The sequence below is a fragment of the Tursiops truncatus genome, chromosome 8 (genome assembly GCF_011762595.2).
Source record: "Tursiops truncatus isolate mTurTru1 chromosome 8, mTurTru1.mat.Y, whole genome shotgun sequence".
NCBI lineage: Eukaryota > Metazoa > Chordata > Mammalia > Artiodactyla > Delphinidae > Tursiops > Tursiops truncatus.
The window spans coordinates 38,669,568-38,692,252 of record NC_047041.1 but is presented as its reverse complement, the minus strand read 5'-3'; the positions used below and the strand labels follow the sequence as shown (position 1 = coordinate 38,692,252).

The following is a 22,685-nucleotide window of genomic DNA, read 5'->3' as shown; positions in this document are numbered from 1 at the left end:
TATGGCCTTTATACTATCTTCTTTTCTTCTTCCCTGTTTGAGAATTAATTTAATTCAATTCAAGGGATGTTAATGGAGCACCGGCCTTGTCCCAGGCACTGTGTGGGGCATTGGGGTTGAGCAGTGAAAGGGTCACAGACTCTGATCATAAGAAGTTCACTGTATTCTAGGCAGGAAATTTCTGTAGCGAAGGAAGTGCAGGTCAGCATGATAAACCCTTGCCTGAGCTCCAGGAGCACGTGTACCTTCATCAGTAATTGCACCAGCTACATTGAATTATAAGTGATGTCCATTGGACACTGAGATCTTGGAACACAAGGACTTGGCTCAGTAATTTTGTGTCCTCAGTGCCCAAGGCAGTGTCTAATACATGGTGGGTACTTAGTAAATATATATATATATATATATATATATATATATATATATATATTTTTTTTTTTTTTTTTTTTTTTTTTTTTTTGCCGTACGCGTGCCTCTCACTGTTGTGGCCTCTCCCATTGTGCACAGGCTCCGGACGCACAGGCTCAGAGGCCATGGCTCACGGGCCCAGCTGCTCCGCGGCATGTGGGATCTTCCCGGACCAGGGCACGAACCCGTGTCCCCTGCATCGGCAGGCTGACTCTCAACCACTGCGCCACCAGGGGAGCCCAGTAAATATATTTTTTAAAATAAATGAGTAAATGTTTCACTCAAACATAGTAATCTGGCAAGTTATTGAACATTCCTATGCTTCCGTTTCCTCGTGTATAAAATAAGGATAAGTATTTCTTTTTCCAACTCTGGTGGACTAGTTTGTATCAGAATAGCTCTCTTGCTGAGAAAAATTATAAAAGAAGAACTATATATATTTAAGTTATATTAAATATATCTATTTAAGAGCATATGTGTATATATACATATACCCTTACATAAATATATATTTTTAAAATTATATTGTATATAAATAAAATATAATTTTTAAAAGGTATTGGCAGGAACAAGGAAGTTAGGACTCAAATGGTCAAAATCCCAAAGAGAAGGAAAAAGGGAAATTTGCCCAACATTTGGAACCAGTTTTTTCCCTAAGGTATTTGCTGGTTTCCAACAGCAGTCAAGAGGCCAAGAGCAGGAAATGACAGCTAAGGAGCTGAGAAGCTGAGCAGGGTTTCAGTAGTCACTCCGGTTTTGAAGTTAAAAATTAGCATTATCTGTCCCCAGGGTGGAGAGACCCTAATAAACACACTGAAAGGTAACACCCTAGGAACAAAGATGAATTGGAAACACCAGTCATCACAGACTGAGGCACAGCTTAGCATCAGCTTAATCTCAGAATCTATGAACCTGATCTGCTTCTATCCTGACTGCCTACAGAAGCTGAAGTAAACCCTCTCTGGAGAAAGATAACATCTCCAGAGCCTTGAACTATTTCTACCATTTTCCACGCACTATTACTAGCATTCAATTCCAAATCATCAGACATACCAGGAATCAAGAACAGAAAGGATCAAAGCCAAGAGAAAAACTGACAAGAGAAATAGACCAATGAGAGATCCAGCTTTTGGAATTAACAAACATACATAAAATAAGTATAACAATAATGCTTACTAAATGAGCTAATGCATGTTTAATGCTCAGAATAATGCCTGGTACAGTGAGCCTAAGATAAGTGCATGTTAAATATAAAGTCAATACTTTGTTAAACATAAAATCAACACATGGGTGTTCTGTCGGAAGAAAATTTCATTCACCCGGCAGACACTTATAGGATCAGGTAGACACTGTGCTAGGCCCTGTGATTACAAACAAGGTGAGGACCCTGACTTCAAGATGGTCACAGCTGGATGAAGAGAGAAATTGTAACCGAGCAGAACCCTTTGGTGCCTTCCCGGGACAGATCCCTCCCCCCAGGTCCTCTGCTTTAGCTCCTCTCTGAAGTACCTAGATAATAGTAACATATGCACATTTCCTGAGTTGTTTTACAGATGCTAAAACTACCACCAAATGGAAGAAATTAACTACTTGATGACCATGAGCATGTAGTCCCCAGACCTACTGGCACCTAAGGATTGATAATGTTAACCCCTGTGACATCACCCTGTTACCTCACCATCAACCAATCAGAGAATTGTGCACAAGTTGATCACTACCCTGGGACTCCGCTCCCTCACTTTCCCTTTAAAAATGCTTCCCTAAAGCCCAACGGGGAGTTCCAGTGTTTTGAGCACTAGCTGCCTTGGACTCCTTGCTTGGTACCCTGCAATAAACACTGCACTCTCCTTCACCACAATCTGGTGTCAGTAGATTGACTTTACTGTGCATGAGCGAGCAAACCTAAGTTTGGTTCAGTAACAAAATTTATCAGTATGGGAGGATCTTATAAGGTTGTTCTAAAGAAAAGAGGGAAAGGAAGAATCACAGTACATGGGACCAATGGATCTAAGTAAACAGAATAGAGAGGTAAATAATATGGTGGGCACTGTGGTCAGGGGAATGGCCAGCTGGAGTCTGATGCCTTCCCATAGTCCTTGGCATTGGTTGGGATCATCTCCCATTCCTGAGGCAGCTGTAATTGTTAACAGCATCCCCATTTTATACAGCAGAAAGCAGAGGCTCAGAGTGGTTAAGGGATTTGCCCTGGTTGGTCAGAGCAGAGTTGGTGTTCAGATTTCCTAAGTGCCATCCAGTATTCTTCTTCCTTCTCTATTATACTATTTCAGAATATGGGACTCCAGGCCAAGGTGAAGGTATATAGCATACAGTAAGACTCACTCTAATATTTTAAATGCTATTATTTTTAAATGCTATTACTGTTTAAAATTTTTTTAATTAAATGCTATTATTTAAAAAAATTTTTATTGGAGTATAGTTCATTTACAGTGTTGTGTTAGTTGCAGGTATACAGCAAAGTGAATCAGGTTTATGTATATATATGTATATATACAAGAAAGAATAGATATATATCCATTCTTTTTCAGATTCTTTTCCCATAAATTTATTACAGAATATTGAGTATAGTTCCCTGTGCTATAAGGTAGGTCCTTGTTAGTTATCTATTTTATATATAGTAGTGTGTATATGTTAATACCAATATCTTAATTTATCACTTTCTCCCACGTTTCCCCTTGGGTAAACATAAGTTTGATTTCAAGATCTGTGAGTCTGTTTCTGTTTTGGAAATAAGTTCATTTGCGTCATTTTTTAAATTAGATTCCACATATAAGCAATATCATATGATATTTGTCTTTCTCTGTCTGACTTACTTCACTTAGTATGATAATCTCTAGGTCCATCCATGTTGCTGCAAATGGCATTATTTTGTTCTTTTTTATTGTTGAGTAATATTCCATTGTACATATGTACCACATCTTTTTTCTTTCTTTTTTTTAACCTATCCCTGCCCCCTATGCCTGGCAAACACCAACATGCTCTCTTTTTCTATGACCTCAGTTTTAGATTCCACATGAAAATGAGATTATACAGTATTTGTCTTTCTCTGACTTGTTTCACTTAGCATAATGCCCTCAAGTTTCATTCATGTTGTAAAAGGAAGGATTTTCTTCTTCTTTTTTTAAATTTAATTTTATTTATATATTTTTTATACATCAGATTCTTATTAGTTATCTATTTTATACATATTAGTGTATACATGTCAATCCTAATCTCCCAATTCATCACACCACCCCTCCCCCCACTATCCCCCCTTGGTGTCCATATGTTTGTCTCTAAATCTGTGTCTCTATTTCTGCCTTGCGAACTGGTTCATCTGTACCAGTTTTCTAGATTCCACATATATGCATTAACATATGAAATTTGTTTTTCTTCTTCTGATTTATTTCACTCTGTATGCCAGTCTCTAGGTCCATCCACGTCTCTACAAGTGACCCAATTTCATTCCTTTATATAGCTGAGATAATATTCCATTGTATATATGTACCACATCTTCTATATCCATTTGTCTGTCGATGGGCATTTAGGTTGCTTCCATGACCTGGCTATTGTAAATAGTGCTGCAATGAACATTGGAGTGCATGTGTCTTTTTGGATTATGGTTTTCTCTGGGAATATGCCCGGTAGTGGGATTTCTGGGTCATATGGTAATTCTATTTTTAGTATTTTAAGGAACCTCCATACCTTCTCCATAGTGGCTGTATCAATTTATATTCCCACCAACAGCATTGGTTGTTTGTAGATTTGCTGATGATGCCCATTCTAACTGGTGTGAGGTGACACCTCATTGTAGTTTTTTTTTTTTTTTTTGAATGTAGATGTATTATTTCCTGAATCCAGGGAAATGTATTTTATTTTTTTATTTTTTTTTAATTTTTATTTATTTATTTTTAAATAAATTTATTTATTTATTTTTGGCTGTGTTGGGTCTTCGTTTCTGGGCGAGGGCTTTCTCCAGTTGCAGCGAGCAGGGGCCACTCTTCATTGCAGTGCGTGGGCCTCTCACTGTCACAGCCTCTCCTGTTGTGGAGCACAGGCTCCAGACACGCAGGCTCAGTAGTTGTGACTCACGGGCTTAGTTGCTCTGCAGCATGTGGGATCTTCCCAGACCAGGGCTCGAACCCGTGTCCCCTGCATTGGCAGGCAGATTCTTAACGACTGCACCACCAGGGAAGACCCTCATTGTAGTTTTGATTTGCATTTCTCTAATAATTAGTGATGTTGAGCAGCTTTTCATGTGCTTCTTGGCCATCTGTATGTCTTCCTTGGAGAAATGTCTATTTAGGTCTTCTGCCCATTATTGGATTGGGTTGTGTGTTTTTTTTAATATTGAGCTGCATGAGCTGTTTATATATTTTAGAGATTAATCCTTTGTTTGTTGAGTCATTTGCAAATATTTTCTCCCATTTTGAGGGTTGTCTTTTCGTCTTGTTTATGGTTTTCTTTGCTTTGCAAAAGCTTTGAAGTTTCATCAGGTCCCATTTGTTTATTTTTATTTTTATTTCCATTACTCCAGGAGGTGGATCAAAAAAGATATTGCTGTGATTTGTGTCAAAGAGTGTTCTTCCTGTGTTTTCCTCTAAGAGTTTTATAGTGTCCGGTCTTACATTTAGGTCTCTAATCCATTTTGAGTTTATGTTTGTGTATGGTGTTAGAGAGTGTCCTAATTTCATTCTTTTACATGTAGCTGTCCAGTTTTCCCAGCACCACTTATTGAAGAGATTGTCTTTTCTCCATTGTATATCCTTGCCTCATTTGTCATAGATTACTTGACCATAGGTGTGTGGGTTTATCTCTGGGCTTTCTATCTTGTTCCATTGATCTATACTTCTGTTTTTTGTGCCAGTACCATATTGTCTTGATTACTGTAGCTTTGTAATATAGTCTGAAGTCAGGGAGTCTGATTCCTCCAGCTCCGTTTTTTTCCCTCAAGATTGCTTTGGCTATTTGGGTTCTTTTGTGTCTCCATACAAATTTTAAGATTTTTTGTTCTAGTCCTGTAAAAAATGTCATTGGTAATTTGATAGGGATGGCATTGAATCTGTAGATTGTTTTAGGTAGTATAGTCATTTTCACAATATTGATTCTTCCAATCCAATAACATGGTATATCTCCCCATCTGTTTGTGTCATCTTTGATTTCTTTCATCAGTGTCTTATAGTTCTCTGCATACAGGTCTTTTACCTCCTTAGGTAGGTTTATTCCTAGGTATTTTATTCATTTTGTTGCAATGGTGAATGGGATTGTTTCCTTAATTTCTCTTTCTGATCTTTTGCTGTTAGTGTATAGGAATGCAAGAGATTTCTGTGCATTAATTTTGTATCCTGCAACATTACCAAATTCATTGATTAGCCCTAGTAGTTTTCTGGTGGCATCTCTAGGATTATCTATGTATAGTGTCATGTCATCTGCAAACAGTGACAGTTTTTCTTTTCCAATTTGGATTCCTTTTATTTCTTTTTCTTCTCTGATTGCCATTGCTAGGACTTCCAAAACTATGTTGGATAATAGTGGTGATAGTGGACATCCTTGTTTTGTTCCTTATCTTAGAGGAAATGCTTTCAGGTTTTCACCATTGAGAATGATGTTTCCTGAGGGTTTGTCGTATATGGCCTTTATTATGCCCACTTTCTGGAGAGTTCTTATCTTAAATAGGTGCTGAATTTTGTCAAAAGCTTTTTCTGCATCTACTGAGATGATCATATGGTTTTTATTCTTCATTTTGTTAATATGGTGTATCACATTGATTGATTTGCATATATTGAAGAATCCTTGCATCTCTGGGATAAGTTCCACTTGATCATGGTGTATGATCCTTTTAATCTGTTGCTGGATTCTCTTTGCTAGTGTTTTGCTGAGGATTTTTGCATCTATATTCATCAGTGATATTGGTCTGTAATTTTCTCTTTTGTAGTATCTTTGTCTGGTTTTGGTATCAGAGTGATGGTGGCCTTGTAGACGGAGTTTGGCAGCGTTCCTTCCTTTGTAATTTTTTGGAAAAATTTGAGAAGGATGGGTGTTAGCTCTTCTCTAAATGTTTGATAGAATTCACCCGTGAAGCCATCTGGCCCTGGTCTTTTGTTTGTTGGAAGATTTTTAATCACAGTTTCAATTTCACTACCTGTGATTGGTCTGATATTTTCTATATCTTCCTGGTTCAGTGTTGGAAAGTTATAACTTTCTAAGAATTTGTCCATTTCTTCCAGGTTGTCCATTTTATTGGCATAGAGTTGCTTGTAGTAGTCTCTTAGGATGCTTTGTATTTCTGTGGTGTCCATTGTAACTTTTCTTTTTTCATTTCTAACTTTATTGATTTGGGTCCCTTCCCTCTTTTTCTTGATGAGTCTGACTAAACGTTTATCAATTTTGTTTAACTTTTCAAAGAACCAGCTTTTAGTTTTATTGATCTTTGTTATTGTTTTCTTTGTTTCTATTTCATTTATTTCTGCTCTGCTCTTCATGATTTCTTTCCTTCTACTAACTTTGTGTTTTGTTTTTTCTTCTTTCTCTAGTTCCTTTAGGTGTAAGGTTAGATTGTTTATTTGAGATTTTTCTTGTTTCTTGAGGTAGGTATTGCTATAAACTTCCTTCTTAGAACTGCTTTTGCTGTATCCCATAGGTTTTGGATTGTCTTGTTTTTGTAGTCATTTGTCTCTAGGTATTTTTTGAATTCCTCTTTGAATTCTTCAGTGATCTCTTGCTTATTTAGTAATGTATTGTTTAGCCTCTATGTGTTTGTGTTTAGGTTTTTTCCCCTGTAATTGATTTCTAATCTCATAGCATTGTCGTAGGACAAGATGCTTGATATGATTTCAATTTTCTTAAGTTTACCGAGACTTGATTTGTTACCCAAGATGTGATCTATCCTGGGGAATGTTCTGTGTGTACTTGGGAAGAGAGGGTAATGTGTTGTTTTTGGATGGAATGTCCTATAAATATCAATTACATATATCTGTTCTATTGTGTCTTTTAAAGGTTGTGTTTCCTTAATAATTTTCTGCCTGGGTGATATGTCCCTTGGTATAAGTGAGGTGTTAAAGTCCCCCACCATTACTGTGTTACAGTCAATTTCCTCTTTTTTAGCTGTTAGCATTTGCCTTGTGTATTGAAGTGCTCCTATGTTGGGTGCATAAATATTTATAATTGTTATACTTCTTCTTGGATTGATCCCTTGATCATTATGTAGTGTCCTTCTTTGTCTCTTGTAACATTTTTTATTTTAAAGTCTATTTTGTCTGATATGAGAATTGCTACCCCAGCTTTCTTTGGATTTCCACTTGCATAGAATGTCTTTTTCCATCCCCTCACTTTCAGTCTATATGTGTCCCTCAGTCTGAAGTGGGTCTCTTGTAGACAGCATATATATGGGTCTTGTTTTTGTATCCATTCAGCGAGCCTGTGTCTTTTGGCTGGAGCATTTAATCCATTCACATTTAAGGTAATTATCAATATGTATGTTCCTGTGACCATTTTCTTAATTGTTTTGTGTTTGTAGGTCCTTTTCTTCTTTTGTATTTCCCACTTAGAGAAGTTGCTTTAGCATTTGTTGTAAAGCTGGTTTGGTGGTGCTGAATTCTCTTAGCTTTTGCTTGTCTGTAAAACTTTTGATTTCTCTGTCGAATCTGAATTAGATCCTTGCCAGGTAGAGTGATCTTGGTTGTAGGTTCTTCCCTTTCATCACTTTAAATATATCATGACACTCCCTTCTGGCTTGTAGAGTTTCTGCTGAGAAATCAGCTGTTAACCTTATGGGAGTTCTCTTGTATGTTGTCATTTTTCCCTTGTTGCTTTTAATAATTTTTCTTTGTCTTTAATTTTTTCGGTTTGATTACTATGTGTCTCAGCATGTTTCTCCCTGAGTTTGTCCTGCTTGGGACTCTCTGCGCTTCCTGGACTTGGGTGGTTATTTCCTTTCCCACATTAGGGAAGTTTTCACAATATTTTCTCACCTCCTTTCTCTCTCTCTTCTCCTTCTGGGACCCCTATAATGCACATGTTGTTGCTTTTAATGTTGTCCCAGATGTCTCTTAAGCTGTCTTCATTTCTTTTCATCCTTTTTTCTTTATTCTGTTCTGCAGCAGTGAATTACACCGTTCTGTCTTCCAGGTCACTTATCCATTCTTCTGCCTCAGTTATTCTGTTATTGATTCCTTCTAGTGTAGTTTTCATTTCAGTTATTGTATTGGTCATCTCTGTTTGTTTGTTCTTTAATTCTTCTAGGTGTTTGTTCTTTAATTCTTCTAGGTCCTTGTTAAACATTTCTTGCATCTTTCTGATTTTTGCCTCCAATCTTTTTATGAGGTCCTGAGTCATCTTCACTATCATTATTCTAAATTATTTTTCTGGAAGATATTTTTCATTATTTTTCTATCTCCACTTCATTTAGGTGCTTTTATGGGGTTTCTAATTGTTCCGTCATCTGGTACATAGTCCTCTGCTTTTTCATTTTATCTATCTTTCTGTGAATGTGGTTTTCTTTCCACAGGCTGCAGAACTGTAGTTCTTCTTGCTTCTGCTGTCTGCCCTCTGGTGGATGAGGCTATCTAAGAGGCTTGTGCAAGCTTCCTGTTGAGACGGACTGGTGGAGAGTAGAGCTGGCTGTTGCTCTGGTGAGCAGAGCTCAGTAAAACTTTAATCTGCTTGTCTGCTGATGGGTGGGGCTTTGTTCTCTCCCTGTTGGTTGTTTGGCCTGAGGCAACCCAGCACTGGAGCATACCCAGCTACTTGGTGGGGCTAATTGTGGATTCCGGGAGGGCTCATGCCAAGTAATACTTCCCAGAATTTCTGCTGCCAGTGTCCTTGTCCCCACAGTGAGCCAAAGCCAACCCCCGCCTCTGCAGGAGACTCTCCAACCCTAGCAGGTCGGTCTGGTTCAGTCTCCTAAGGTGTCAGTGTCCCCTGGGTCCTGATGCGCACACTACTTAGTGTGTGTTCTGAGAGTCTCTGTTTCCCCCAGTCTTGTCGTAGTCCTGCAATCAAATCCTGCTAGTCTTCAAAGTCTAATTCTCTGGGAATTCCTCCTTCCATTGCTGGACCCCCAGGTTGGGAAGTCTGACATGGGGCTCAGTACCTTCACTCCAGTAGGTGGACTTCTGTGGTATAAGTGTTCTCCAGTTCGTGAGTCACCCACCCAGCGGTTATGGGATTTGATTTTATTTTGATTATGCCCCTTCTACCATCTCAATGTGACTTTTCCTTTGTCTTTGGATGTGGGGTATCTTTTTTGTGAGTTCCAGTGTCTTCCTATCAATGACTGTTCAGGAGTTAGTTGTGATTCTGGTGCTCTTGCAAGAGGAAGTGAGTACACGTCCTTCTGCTCTGCCGTCTTGACCCACATCTTCTTTATCCATTCTTCTCTCAATAGATAAAATTTAAGTTGCTTCCCTGTCTTGGTTACTGTAAATAATGCTGTGATGAACTTTGGGTTGCATGTATCTTTTCGAATTATGGTTTTCTCCATATATATACCCAGGAGTGGGATTGCTGGATCATACGGTAGTTCTATATTTAGCTTTTGAAGTAACCTCCATACTGTTCTGCATAATGATTGAACCAATTTACATTCCCACAAACAGTGTAGGAGGATTCCCTTTTACCCACACGTATTCCAGCATTTATTGTTTTTAGATATTTTGATGATGGCCATTCTGACCAGTGTGAGGTGATACCTCATTGTAGTTTTGATTTGCATTCCTCTAATAATTAGTGATGTTGAGCATCTTTTCATGTGCTTTTTGGCCATCTGTCTGTCTTCTTTGGAGAAATAAACGTCTAATAGTTTACTTCTTTATCCTCCTGATGTTCCAGACTCAGCTTCTAAAAGTCTGGAGACCCAGACTTCTTCCCAGCTGAGGGTCTGCAGCTGGGAGAAGCCATGTTTGAGGTCCTTTCCAGGCAGGAACCCCTCCAGGACAGGATGCATGGCTGTGTTCTGGGAAGCTGGGCTTTAGAGCCCTTGACCCTCTGCAGCTCACTCCAGTTTCATGGAATGTCCCACAGTCAGATGGCTGTGGAAACCACAGAGCTGGACCCTAGAGCTTTCCCAATAGCTTGCTGCTTGGAGGAATGGCCAGACCATAACTGCAGACTTATACTTCCTGAGAGCTTGAAGGTCCCTTCTCTCCTGGCCTATGTAACTTCTTCCATAGCTGTCTCCAATTGCTCTTGGCTTCTTCACCTGTGGGGGGGTGAGGGTGGGGCTTGGGGAGGCCCTGCCTAGGGAGCTGTGTTCTAAGGGAATAGACAGGATAGCTTACCTATCCTAGCACAGTACCATGGCCCACCTGGCCAGGGTAAGAACAACATGCCCAGAATGGCATCTGCTGAAAGTGAAGCCTATTTTGAGGAGATACTTGCTGTATCTATGAGATAATCTCTCCCACGGGGCAGATGCCCAGCCCTTCCAGGTAGTGAAATGTCAAGTGTTCAAACAGAGGGCTGAGTTGGAGGAGGCTCTCCTGGGATGGCACGTGGGGGTGGCTCCAGGGTGGATGGATGGAAAGGAAGAGTCATCCTGCCTCTATTTATGGTACGGCAAGAATATGAGACAGAGGAACATGAGAAAGGCCATTTGAGGTCACACATGTGACCACCTATACCAGATTCTCTTTCTGACATTTGTTTCTAGGGATGCGCTGGACATGAAGCCTTCTTACCAGTCAGTGGTGCTTTCCCACGCAGCCTAGAAAAGAGGAGGGCTAGGAGGGGCCTCCCAGCTCCGAATCCTGGCCTCACTGCTGACCTGCAATGTGACTTGAACCTTAACCTCTCTGAGATTTAACTTCCATCCTGTAAAATGAATATATGGATACTTACCCTGCCAACCTCATAAGATTTTTCTGGGGGCAAAACCCCTATCTACAAATAATTCGTTAATGATTCCATAGAGAAGCCTGTGCCAGAATGTAAATCAGTGGTCACTAAACACACAGTTTAGTTCAGAGGATAGTTGGTGTATGGTCAGGCCACTCAGGATGGCTGTTCTCTCACTCCCTGTACACCCCCTGCCTGACCAGTGCCTGTTTCACCTACACCCTACTCACAACGCTGACCTTCCTGCATAATCACCCCAGGCCCCAGTTAGTGACTGTTCTTATCAAAGGGGCAGTGCATGCCCCTCTGCTGGTTTCCCTGGTAACCGATGAACCAACCTGACGTCAACTCCCCTTATAACTGGCAATCTCCCCCACCCCAGGAGTGAAGACTTCTGCCATGCCATGCCCTGCCCACCATCTACCACACAAGGTGGGGTGTCACTCCAGGACCTTGCCTAAGTCATATACGCTCCCCCATCCATTAAACCACTGATGTCTCTGTTACTGATTCCAGGCTCTTTCTTCAGTCTTGAAGCTAGGCAAGTACAGCCTTGCAGGCCTACAGGATGCAGCCCAACAGTTTGTTTATCATAAGACTTCCTTGTTGAAGGAAGCAGTGCTGGGAGAGTTCCTTAGCCCTTTGAGTAGCACTGCTGTAAACATTATACCTATGGGTAGCTCTCGTCTTAAATGCCGTTATCCTAGCTACCATATTCTCTCCCCTGGCCCCACCAGCCTAGCCACCTGTTGAACACCTATCATTTTTCAAGATGTAGCTCAAGCATCTCCCACCTAGATCGCCAGTCCCCTCCTCCTTGGGCCTTTACTGTATGGCAATTATGAATGCAATATCTGTCCCCCAACTAGGCGGTGACATTCTTGAGGTCACATTCATCTCTGTGTCCAGAGACTGGCACAGAGGAGGTGCCCAATGTGCACTCATCAAATAAAATAAAATTTAGAAATATGAGATATGATAAAATGGAATATTACTAAGCCATGAAAATGAATGAAATAATGCCATTTGCAGCAACATGGATGGGCCAAGAGATTATATTAAGTGACCTAAGTCAGACAGAAAGACAAATAGCATATGATGTCACTTATATGTGGAATCTAAAAGAAATGATACAAATGAACTTATTTACAAAACAGAAATAGACTCACAGACATAGAAAACAAACTTATGGTTACTAGAGGGGCTAGGGGTGGGGGGAGATAAATTAGGAATTTGGAATTAACATATGCACACTACTGTATATAAAATAGATAAGCAACAAGGACCTACTGTAGAGCACAGAGAACTATACATAATATCTTGTTATAACCTATAATGGAAAAGAATCTGAAAAAGAATACATCTATATAAATATATATGTATAACTTAAAATGTATGTAATCACTTTGCTGTACACTTGAAACTGACAAAACATTGTAAATTAACTATACTTCAATAAAAAAATAATCTGAAATAAAAAGTGAGATGTGCTCCATCCCTGTCTATTTCTTAGGCGGGTGCCGTTAAATCTGTTAAAGAGCCTGAACGGTCGAGGTGTGGTGGTTGAGAGGCAGCTCTGCTTGGAGGCTGGGAAATAAATGAGGCACTGACCCTTTGAAGTTGAAAGATTCTGTGGAGCTCTATTTATTCAACACACAAGTATTGGTCACCTACCACGTCCCAGGCATGGTGTGAGGCATTGGGAATACAACTATGAACGAAATGCAGCATCAGTTCTCCAGAACCTGCACGACCTAGTCTCCATATGTCAGTATCACCTTATGGAAGGAAGTGGAGTCTCGGATGCCTGGACTTCCACCATTGGTGTGTCCACCTCATGATGCTGGGTGTTAATAATATGGACTTGATCCAAGTCTTGCTTTCTGAGAAATCCCTCAGAGCCTCACCTGCAGGTAAGGAAGAGGTTTGCTATTTAGATGGCAGAAAGGAGAGGTAAGGGTCAAGGAAGGGCAACAAAGGGTTGGGGGAGGGGATGCAAGGCTCAGTCTGATTCTTTCAAGGCAGAGCTTGCTCTCCCGGCATCTACCTGGCTACCCTCGTCCTATCTCTAGATGCCGCTCCTGCACTCGCTTGTCCCTGCCTTCTTTGGGCCACCTCCCTCCGTCTACATGTTACATCATCATGGCACTCACTAAGCTCCTTTGTATTATAATAATTTGTTTATATGTCTGCTTCTCTTCCTGGGCTGTGAGTTCCCTGAGGCACAAACCAAGTTTCAGTCTTTTCATCTCTTGCCGAGTGTGTCTATTTCTTGAATAAATGGATAATTATCTCCACTTATACAAATGCAGACCCAGGTTCAGAAATACTGTGTCCTGCCTAATGTCACAGCACGTGAGCCAGATCTTCTGAATCCAGCCACACCCAGCAGGTTGGCCCTGGGGACTGTAATTAGAAAATCCCTACTCCAGATCAACTTTCCTGTTCTGAGAAGTAGAAAGCGAGGCCAACAAGGGGATCTGTGTTGTGAAAGTTTGAAAATAATGGCCAACTGGGGGTTCTGAATCAAGTTCTCTGGTCTTCAGGTCAGTAAGTCTGGAAGTCATTCTGGACATTGCCCTCTGTTTCACCCGTCATCCTATACTCAAAGTATTCCTAAGTCGGGTGGATTCTGCCTCTTCACACCTCTCATTTCTCTCTCACCATCGTCACTGAATCAACTAAGACCCTCAGCAGCCTTCTAATTACTGGTCCTCCTCCAGTGACTCCTGCTGCAGCCAGAGTGGTCTTTCTAGAATGCAACCCCAATCATGCCCCTCCCCTTGTGGAAACCTTCCTATGGTACCCAGTGTCCCAGGAATCAATCTAAAGCCGCACCTTGGCATCCTTTCCATCTGACTTCGCACCTCTCCAACGCTCTCTCACCCTTCAACCCCTGTACTCAGGGAGCTGCCCCAGGCTATCTTCTCCCTGCCCAGCTCCAGCCTTTAAGACTTTCTCCCTCTGCTCTGAGCTTTGTGTTTCAGTCCTGAGCCCTGGGAACTAGATCTTTCTCTGACCCAGTCCCTTTACGTTGGTGAACTGGTTACACATCTGCCTGGCTTTGCTTATTGTTTCAGACTCACGCTGATGCTCTGTCAACCCCTGTTGGCAGATCTAAGAGCATCCCCATCCCTCCCTTCATGCCCCCCCACACACACTCTGTGAGCTTCTCCCGTCCCCAAGTTGCCAGTCTGGGTCTCTCCATTCCAGTTCTCACTTGTCTGGAAGACCCTATCAGAATGAATGAATGGGTGAACCAGGAATGAATGAGTACATTTCTGTACTTTCTCCCTTACTTCCTGTTCAGATTCCCAGGGCCCTCATCCTGTGCCATGGTTCTTAGACGAGTCTCGCTACAGTTCCTCTTAGCCCAGGCCTAATCTCCCTGAAGTGGCCCATTCTCCAAAATAATCTCAACTTTCCTTGCTCTAACCCCAAGTCAAAATGTCCCTCCCTATCAGGCTGACTGATATGGAGAAAGGGTACAGGCATAAGCCTCAGGAGGCATAGAGTTTAGTCCCAGCCCTGTCCCTTAACCCCCGTGGAGCTGTCACTTAGAGGTTTCCCCTTCCAGAATCACTTGAGGTTCAGTAAGATCATAATCGTGGCAGATAGCCATTTGTGCAAAATTTAAGGCCCAGAGAAAAGCTGAAATTGTGGGCATGGCTTTCCTCTATCCTGATGCCCCAGGCCTGCCTGTCTTCCTGAATTGAAGCCCACCAACCCACTGCTTCTTTTTTGCTTTCCCCAGTCTCCATGCCCAAACTGGGCTTGGTAACGTAGAGCTCCCCATCAGAACTGCCGGTAGGGCAAGTCCTAGCAATGAGGCTGTCCCAGGCTGACACTCAAGCACTTTGCCTTGCTTTATGGTACGCAGTCCTCACAACATCTTTCTGAGTCAGGCTGAGCCGGTGTTAATATCCCCATTTTATAGCTAAGGAATCCAAACTCCAAAATGTGGAAAAACCTGTTCACGAACACAGAACTGAGTGGCAGAACCAGGATTCAACACCAGGTTTCTTGAACCTAAAGTTGTATTGCTGCCCCTATAGACCAAAGTAATGGAATTGACCATGGCCCCTGATCCCTTTATTCCTTCCCTTCCTTCTTGCCTTCCTTCCATTTCCTGGAATGTTGGGAATATGAAAAGACTGGCTCAGGGGCAGGGGACTTAATCCAAGGTGATGAGAAGCGTCTTTGACAGACACAGACCTCACAAAGAGCGTTGGGGGCCCAGGGCGGGGAGCTGGCATGCCGCTTTGCTTGCAGACAGAAATGTACATCTTTCAAATGGACTTGTAAGCCTCATCCAAATAACCATGCATGAGGAGGGGAGCAATCATCACCTCTACAGGAGAACGTGCTTCAGTTTGCCCATCCTGTATTAGATTCCATTCAAACTTGATATGAAAAGCTCCCAGGGGTGAGAAAGACGACAGGTACCACTTCCAGGCCCCTCTCTCAAGGCTGTTTTGAAGGGCAGCCTGTCATCCGGCATAGGGGATGGCTGACATTCCTCTCTGGGGCAAACTAGGAGTGGTCTAGACCTGTCCCAACAGCTGTGGGTGAAGATTCTTGGCCCTGCAGAAGAGACTGGGGTCGCCTTGTGCAGACAGATTTGGGCTGGGTCCAGGCAGCTCCACAAATGAGCCCTGGGCACCAAAGGGGAATAGCTCAGAAGTTCTCCTTTCCAAGGAATCACTCACAGCAGCAGCCCTAGAAAATCCACCACACCCCCACTCCTGGCTGGTACCCGAGGCTAGGGTGCCCTACCTTCACTGACCCTGGGTTCTAAGGCGATCCCGTTAGCGTAGCACTCGCCCTGAAGTGGTCACTGACCAGTGTCATTTCACCGCTCTGTCTTGGTTTCCTCCGCTGCAAGGGCAATGATAATACCCACCCTGCCCTGCGGTGAAGATGACAGGAGCTCTGAAGATGACAGGAGCTCATCCAAGTGAAAGTGTTTTGCAGATTCTAAGCTGTGATTATGGGAATGATTATTATCAAGATCATTAGGGTCACTGCCTGGTTTGGGTCCGGAGACCCAGTCAGTGAATCCAGGAGGAGTCTGAAGGCAATCTGGGAGTCATAGGGCCGCCGTACTGATTAAAATGTGCCTGTCTGCCATTGGAGGGCTAGAGAGAGAAGGGGGCTGCGGTCCTTTCAGAGAGGGATGCAATAGAGCGTTTCCAGGTCCCCTTTCTGGAGGAAGAGGGATGGGATGGAGACGCCAGTGTAATGAGTTCCCTGCACATGCTGCTCAGTGCTGTTCGTGGTCACAGTCCTGGGAACAGCACCTGGACCCAGCTGACACTAATTGGTCTTCATGGCACGTGTGGCTCCTCAGCAGAAGTGCTAAATGGCTGGCAGAGCTCCTGTTTCTGAGCCTCCCCAGATGGGACCCACCGAGAGGAGGGGGCTAGGAACCAGCCCCAGGCCCCTGGATTTCCATTCTCAGGTCTCAGCCCACTTAACCACTGGCACAGTTTCCGTCTACACAGCATCCAAGGCTCCCAGCGTAGGAGGACCTACAAACACTGATTCTATCACTTGTGGGGTCAGCTCTATGAGTCACACCAAATTGGGTGGATTCAAGAACCAACTCAAAGCAGCTTAATGTTCAAATCCAAGTACGATCGCCTAAAAGAGCTTAATATTAAGAGTTCGGGTTCTAGGGTAAGATACACTTGGACTCAAATTCTAAGTCATCCATTTACAATTTGGGGGATCTAGAACAGGTTTTCTTATCTTTCAAGTGGTAAAATATAATAGTACTAACCTCTTTGGGTTGTGAAGAATGAATGGGATAATAGAGGTGCCTGACAAGTAGCCAGTATTCAATATATTTTTGTGGTTTTGGATTTCTTCATCTAAGATGCTTTCACTCTAGAAGGCAGATAAATAAGGCACTGACTAAAATTATTTTTCATAAGAAAATGAGTCTAATTGCCCAAGCTAGAAACCTAAGTGTCATCCTTAACTCCTCCCTCGCGCTCACTCACGAAGGCCAATCAGCCAGGTACAGCTCTCAAATATCTTTCATATCTGTTCCCTTTTCAAGGCCACTCACCAATTCAAGCCACGATAACATGCCACCTGTACTGCAGTATTAGACTCTTTATTGATCAGTTTATTCATCAAAGACATGTGCACTTGGCAATTAGAGTTCATCATATGAGATAACCACTGCTTCTAGAAGGAACAAAATGATGTGGTCCTGTGCTGTGCTGCTCTAGGTAAGTGTACCATTTCAAGTAGACTGTTAAAATTGCTGAGCATGGCTTGAGGTTCTCCTTAACTTCCGGTTCATGATCTGGTTCCTGCCTCTCTCTCCAGCTTTCCTTCTTGATTCTCCCCTCATGGTACTGGGTAAGTTCATCAGACGGAATTACTTGCTGTTTGCTGGACAAGTCATGCTCTCTTTTTCTTTGCACATGTTATCCCCCCTGCTTTTAACACCCTTCACCTTCTTCATCTGGGAAAATCCTACTGGTCCTTTGGACTCAGCTGAGGTGTTACTTTCTTTGGGAAGCCTCTCCCCTCCTGCCCCCAACACACATACTTCAAGAGTAGATTAGGCGCCCCATCCCCTAAGCTCCCAGGACATCTTTTTAATTCATTCTTTCATAGCACTTGTCACACTCTTTGGTTGGTCTCCTCCCCTCCCCACCCCGACTCCTCCACCCCATAGATGGCAAATGCCTTGAGGACAAAGATACATCTTAAAGCCTCTTTTCATATCACACTCCGAGTGGTACCTAAACAGGGACAGGTGCTGCTGAACTTGGGGACGAGCACAACCATTCTATCAGAATTCCTGCAGAGGGCTGCCTTCTAGGGCTGCCTTAGAGCCTCTGCTTATTTTTGTAACCACAGGTCAGTGGGCAACAGTCACCTACTGTAAATTTACAGCCCAAATGACTCCTCCAAGGCAGTCCAAAGGGGGATTGGACTGATTTCAAGCTGCATTTCAATTTTTGTAACACTGAGTCTCTTTCATATTTGCCCTTGTTTCTGGGGCACAGCTCTCAAAACAACAAACGGAAGCCTAAGATTCCCAGGTTCCCTCTCCTTACCATGCTGAGATGGCCGAAGCCTGCCTAAGTTCTCAGCCTCTTACCTGACGCTTTCTGCTTGGCTAATCAGCATGACACCATGCAACTTACGAATAGACAAATGCTTTGAGGAGAAAAGCATCTCCAATTGTCAAAATCACTTCACTGTGCTCCTTTCTCTCTTGGTCCTTCCATCCTGGCTCCCTTGGTGGTCCTGAACTTCAATTTGTGCTCAAAGCTCTGCTTAACCACCGCATTGCTTTCTGCTTGGCTTCTCAGTCTCTCAACCTAAACTAATTATGAGCTGGCAAATCCCTTGACGAGAGGGTAGAATATCAGGCTCACCTCAACCAGAGTTTCCTCTTCACTCAGAGACCTTGTCCCCTCAAGTCCTGGTTTCCACAGTAACACTCTAATTCCTTTAGCTGTTTTTAAAGTATAGCCCATCTGTTGTTTGTTTGTTTGTTTGTCAGTGGGAGGTTTGGTCTCCTGCAAATCGGTCTGATGCAGCTGACACCACTGAAAGTAAAGTCGGTTATTCCTCCTTTTTAAACAAAATTCCACTTAAAGGTGATTTTCACCTTAAGACAAATTCTGAATGGGTTTTTAAGATGATAAAAATTTATCTGAATTATTATATGGTGAAGGGTCATGAAGCAAATCAAACCCTATGAACTTGGGGTTCAAGAGAGAGAACAGCCATTTAAATACTGTGGGCAATTCTGTTTAATAAACCAGTCTATGTAATAAACGTGCTCCAGAAGGAATGTGAGATGGGAGCCATGAATCTCAGGCTCCCTCGGTCAGCTTCAGTTTGAGATACTTGCCATTCTACATGTGATGCTAGATAGAATGACACAGTACAATGCTTGTCTGTCTAAAAGGCAGCTCCTTCATCTGAAGGAATGGCAGGACGGCATCTGTATAGGATGCAATGGTTGTGTTGGACTTACTGAAAAATGGCATTTCAGTCTCCAAAATGATAGTTTATAAGAGACTGTCTATGCTACTTTGAATTCTATGCAATTTTCTCCTTGTATGCTAACTCTCAGGGTCTAGCTCTGTATCAAATTTAACTCAACACATGCGGCACCCATTTTTCTGCTCTAATTACCTCACAGAACCGGTGCTGAGGAAAAGAACCTTTACAGAGAAGGGTCATCATTCCCTCCTAGAAGTTTGGGCGGTGGGAGCCACTCTCAGGAATAAGAAGAGAGGACAGAAATCCAGAGTCACTTTCTGCTCTCATGTCAACATGAAGTCAGGAGCTGAAAAAAAGCAATGGAAAGATACCTTGATCTTTGTTAATTCCCCACATTTAAAAAAATATCCTCAGCATGTTTTCCTTGGGTGATTGAAATGAAAAGGGCCTCTCTGGATGAATGGAGAACCTCGAGGATTGGGAAGTGGCAGCACTGAAGGACATGGGCCAGTGTACTGAGTGTCTAGGATCCACCGTTGGGGGATAGGGGGAAGGAGGGAAACCTCAGCAGGAAAGCTGGGCTTCATCAAGCTTTACCTTAAGGATTGTGGGCATTTATTATAATTGTATACAAAATTTACTTTAAAATTTGATAAGTTATTTCAGGTGGGCACAAGACCCTTATGCATGATATAAGAAAAGAAATTTTGTTTTTTTCTGAGGAGACGAGAGAAGAAAGAGGGAGAAAGGGTGGAGTTGGGAGGAGATGGGGTATAAGGGAGATGGAGAAAGAGCCGGAAAGAAAGAGAGAGGCTAGGACAAGGTAGGTCGAAGATAATGTGCTACTCCGTGCTGGGGATGCTGAAGGAGGCTTTGAGAATCATGTTTTATAAATGTTCCCTTTAAAGTCCTCCTATTAGTTTGCTAGTGCTGCCACAACAAAGTACCACATACTGGGTGGCTTAAAGAGAAGTGTGTTGTCTCACAGCTCTGGAGGCTGGAAGTTCGAAACCCAAGGTGTCGGCAGGGTTGGTTCCTTCAGGGGGCCGTGAGCTGTTCCATGCTTTTCCCCTAGCTTCTGGTGATTTGCTGGAAATCTTTGGTGTACCCTAGCTTTTAGAAGCATCCCCCTGATCTCTACTTCATCTTCACATGGTTCTTCTTGGGTATAGGTCTGCCTCCAAATTTCCCCTTTTTATAAGGAAGCTAGTCATATTAGATTAGGACCCACCTTAATGACTTCATTTTAACTTGATGATCTCTGTAAAGAACTTGCCTCCAGATGAGATGGCATTATGGGGTACTGGGGTTAGGACTCCAGTACCTCATAATGGGGGGGACACAATTCGATGCATAATAGCCTTTCTCTCACTCCTCACCAAATCACAAGGGCTCATAGGACCTGGATTTTAGCAGAAGTCCCACAGCTAAGGCCATGTACAGCCAGAGACAGCACAGGAGCTACAAGAAGGAGCTCAGGGGGCGAAGGGGCCACGGGCTCACAGAAAACTTGAAGAAGTCTTCACATGTCTACTGGCTGCCACACCAGGGTGTTACAGACAACTTTACAGAAAATTTCATTGAAAGCACAGGTCAATGTTTTATTACAATCTTGTGGCAGGTGAAAAGGCCTCCAGTCGACGAATTCAAAGATTCACTTTTGGTAGGGTTTTTTTTTTTTTTTTTTTTTAAGTGAGGAGAATAGTTACATCATTATTGTAACATAAAATAATTACATTTTATGTTACAAAAAGAAAAGAAAGATTATTTGGTTAAACATTTGGCTAAACATTAAGACCATTGGGGCTTCCCTGGTGGCGCAGTGGTTGGGAGTCCGCCTGCCAATGCAGGGGACACGGATTCGTGCCCCAGTCCGGGAAGATCCCACGTGCGGCGGAGCGGCTGCGCCCATGAGCCGTGGCCGCTCAGTCTGCGCTCCGCGACAGGAGGGGCCACAGCAGTGAGAGGCCCGCGTACCGCAAAAAAAACAAAAAAAAAACAACAACAAAAAAAAACCCCATTAAGACCATTGGCAAGTAGGAGGTTAGGTGATTAGATTCCCAGAACAAAGTTTAATCTAGTTAAATTTGATCAGAAAATTGATTAGTTAAGCATTTTATCAGGAGCACTCATTTCTTCCCAGAAGTAGATTTTGAATTATATTAATCAAAAAGATTCTGGGGATTCCCTGGTGGTCCAGTGGTTAGGAATCAGTGTTTTCACTGCCTAGGGCCCAGGGAACTAAGATCTCACAAGGCATACTGCGAGGCCAAAAACAAGAAAAAAAGGTTCTGCCCTAGACCAGATTTCAAATGTTTTTTTTCTCTGGCAGGGGTTCCTACCTATTCAGCTCCAGCTGACATCCAGGAGGCATTCTAAGGATCTCAAGTCCCACCAGCACCTCTTTAACAAACACTTCTTCACCGCCTCTGCCCTCAGAGTCTGCCCTGCACTGTGTTCTCCACTGGAGCAGCTCCAGCCCTACCTGTCCTCATGCTCCCGGAAATGGGAGTTATTCTCCTCTTACAAAATTCAGACTTCTTCTCAAGGCCCCGTGCCTTCCTGCCTCTCTCTCACCTGACCTCAGTCCACCTCCTCTGGGCTCACTGTTCCCCATCCACAGGTCTAGAACATCCTTACTGTTCTGTAGACCTGTCCAGCTCACTGCTGTTTGGGGTCTTTGCACCGGCTCTTCCCTCCGCCTAGAGCGTTCTTCTGCAGGGTCGGCTCCTCCCACCATTCGGAGCTCAGTTCCAAGACCCCTCCTCAAGGATGCTTTCCTTATCCCTCTCCCAATGACCCTCCATCCTTTACCCTGTTTACTTTCTTCACGGCACTTAGCACCATTTGCCTTTGTCTTGTCCTGTTCTCTTGTCTGCCTTCCCTACCAGATTGTTAGATGCATCTGGACAAGAAACGGGTCTGTTCGCCACAGTATCCAACTGTCTGGCTCATGTAATAGATGCTCAGTAAATTGTTGGTGAATGTTCAATAAGTATCTGTTGGTGAATGTTTAATAAATATATGGAGAAACTGTGGCTCAGAGTAGTTAAGTAATTTGCATAACATCACACAGCATTAAGTGATGGAGTGGGGAAACTATCAGTAGTTTGACTCACTGGTAAGGCCCTACTCTTTTCACTAATCTTCTCTGTCTTCTTTATCTCTTAACCCTGGGGGACCTCAACACTTCTTTGTTGTTAGTCTATGGGCCAGACCCTGTAAGAGTTAATTTCCTCTCTCATTTCCTCTTGACCCAGAGGCCACAAATCCCTTCTGATGCTGTGGGTCCCCTGGACAGTCCTTTGATACCCAATTTGCTCGGAACTGGTTGCCCTTCCTTCCAAAGCACGAGACACTCACTGGGCATCCCCGAAGCCTCTCTTTTTCTCCACCTCAGAAGCCTTTCACTCCACACTCACGCAGCAAATGGTCATTAAAAGCCTTCTCTGGGCCAGGCCTGTTCT

The 22,685-nt window shown here is 42.9% G+C and overlaps 1 long non-coding RNA gene across 1 annotated transcript; it reads right to left on the bottom strand.

Moving 5' to 3' along the window:
- Nucleotides 1–12,924: 12,924 nt before the first annotated feature.
- LOC141279252 (uncharacterized) lies at nucleotides 12,925–19,546 on the bottom strand. Its single transcript, XR_012333223.1, has 4 exons — nucleotides 19,411–19,546; nucleotides 18,642–18,815; nucleotides 17,021–17,127; nucleotides 12,925–13,145 (listed from the first exon to the last, which is right to left on the bottom strand). It is a non-coding gene; the product is annotated as an uncharacterized lncRNA (long non-coding RNA).
- Between the last annotated feature and the right edge of the window lie 3,139 nt (nucleotides 19,547–22,685).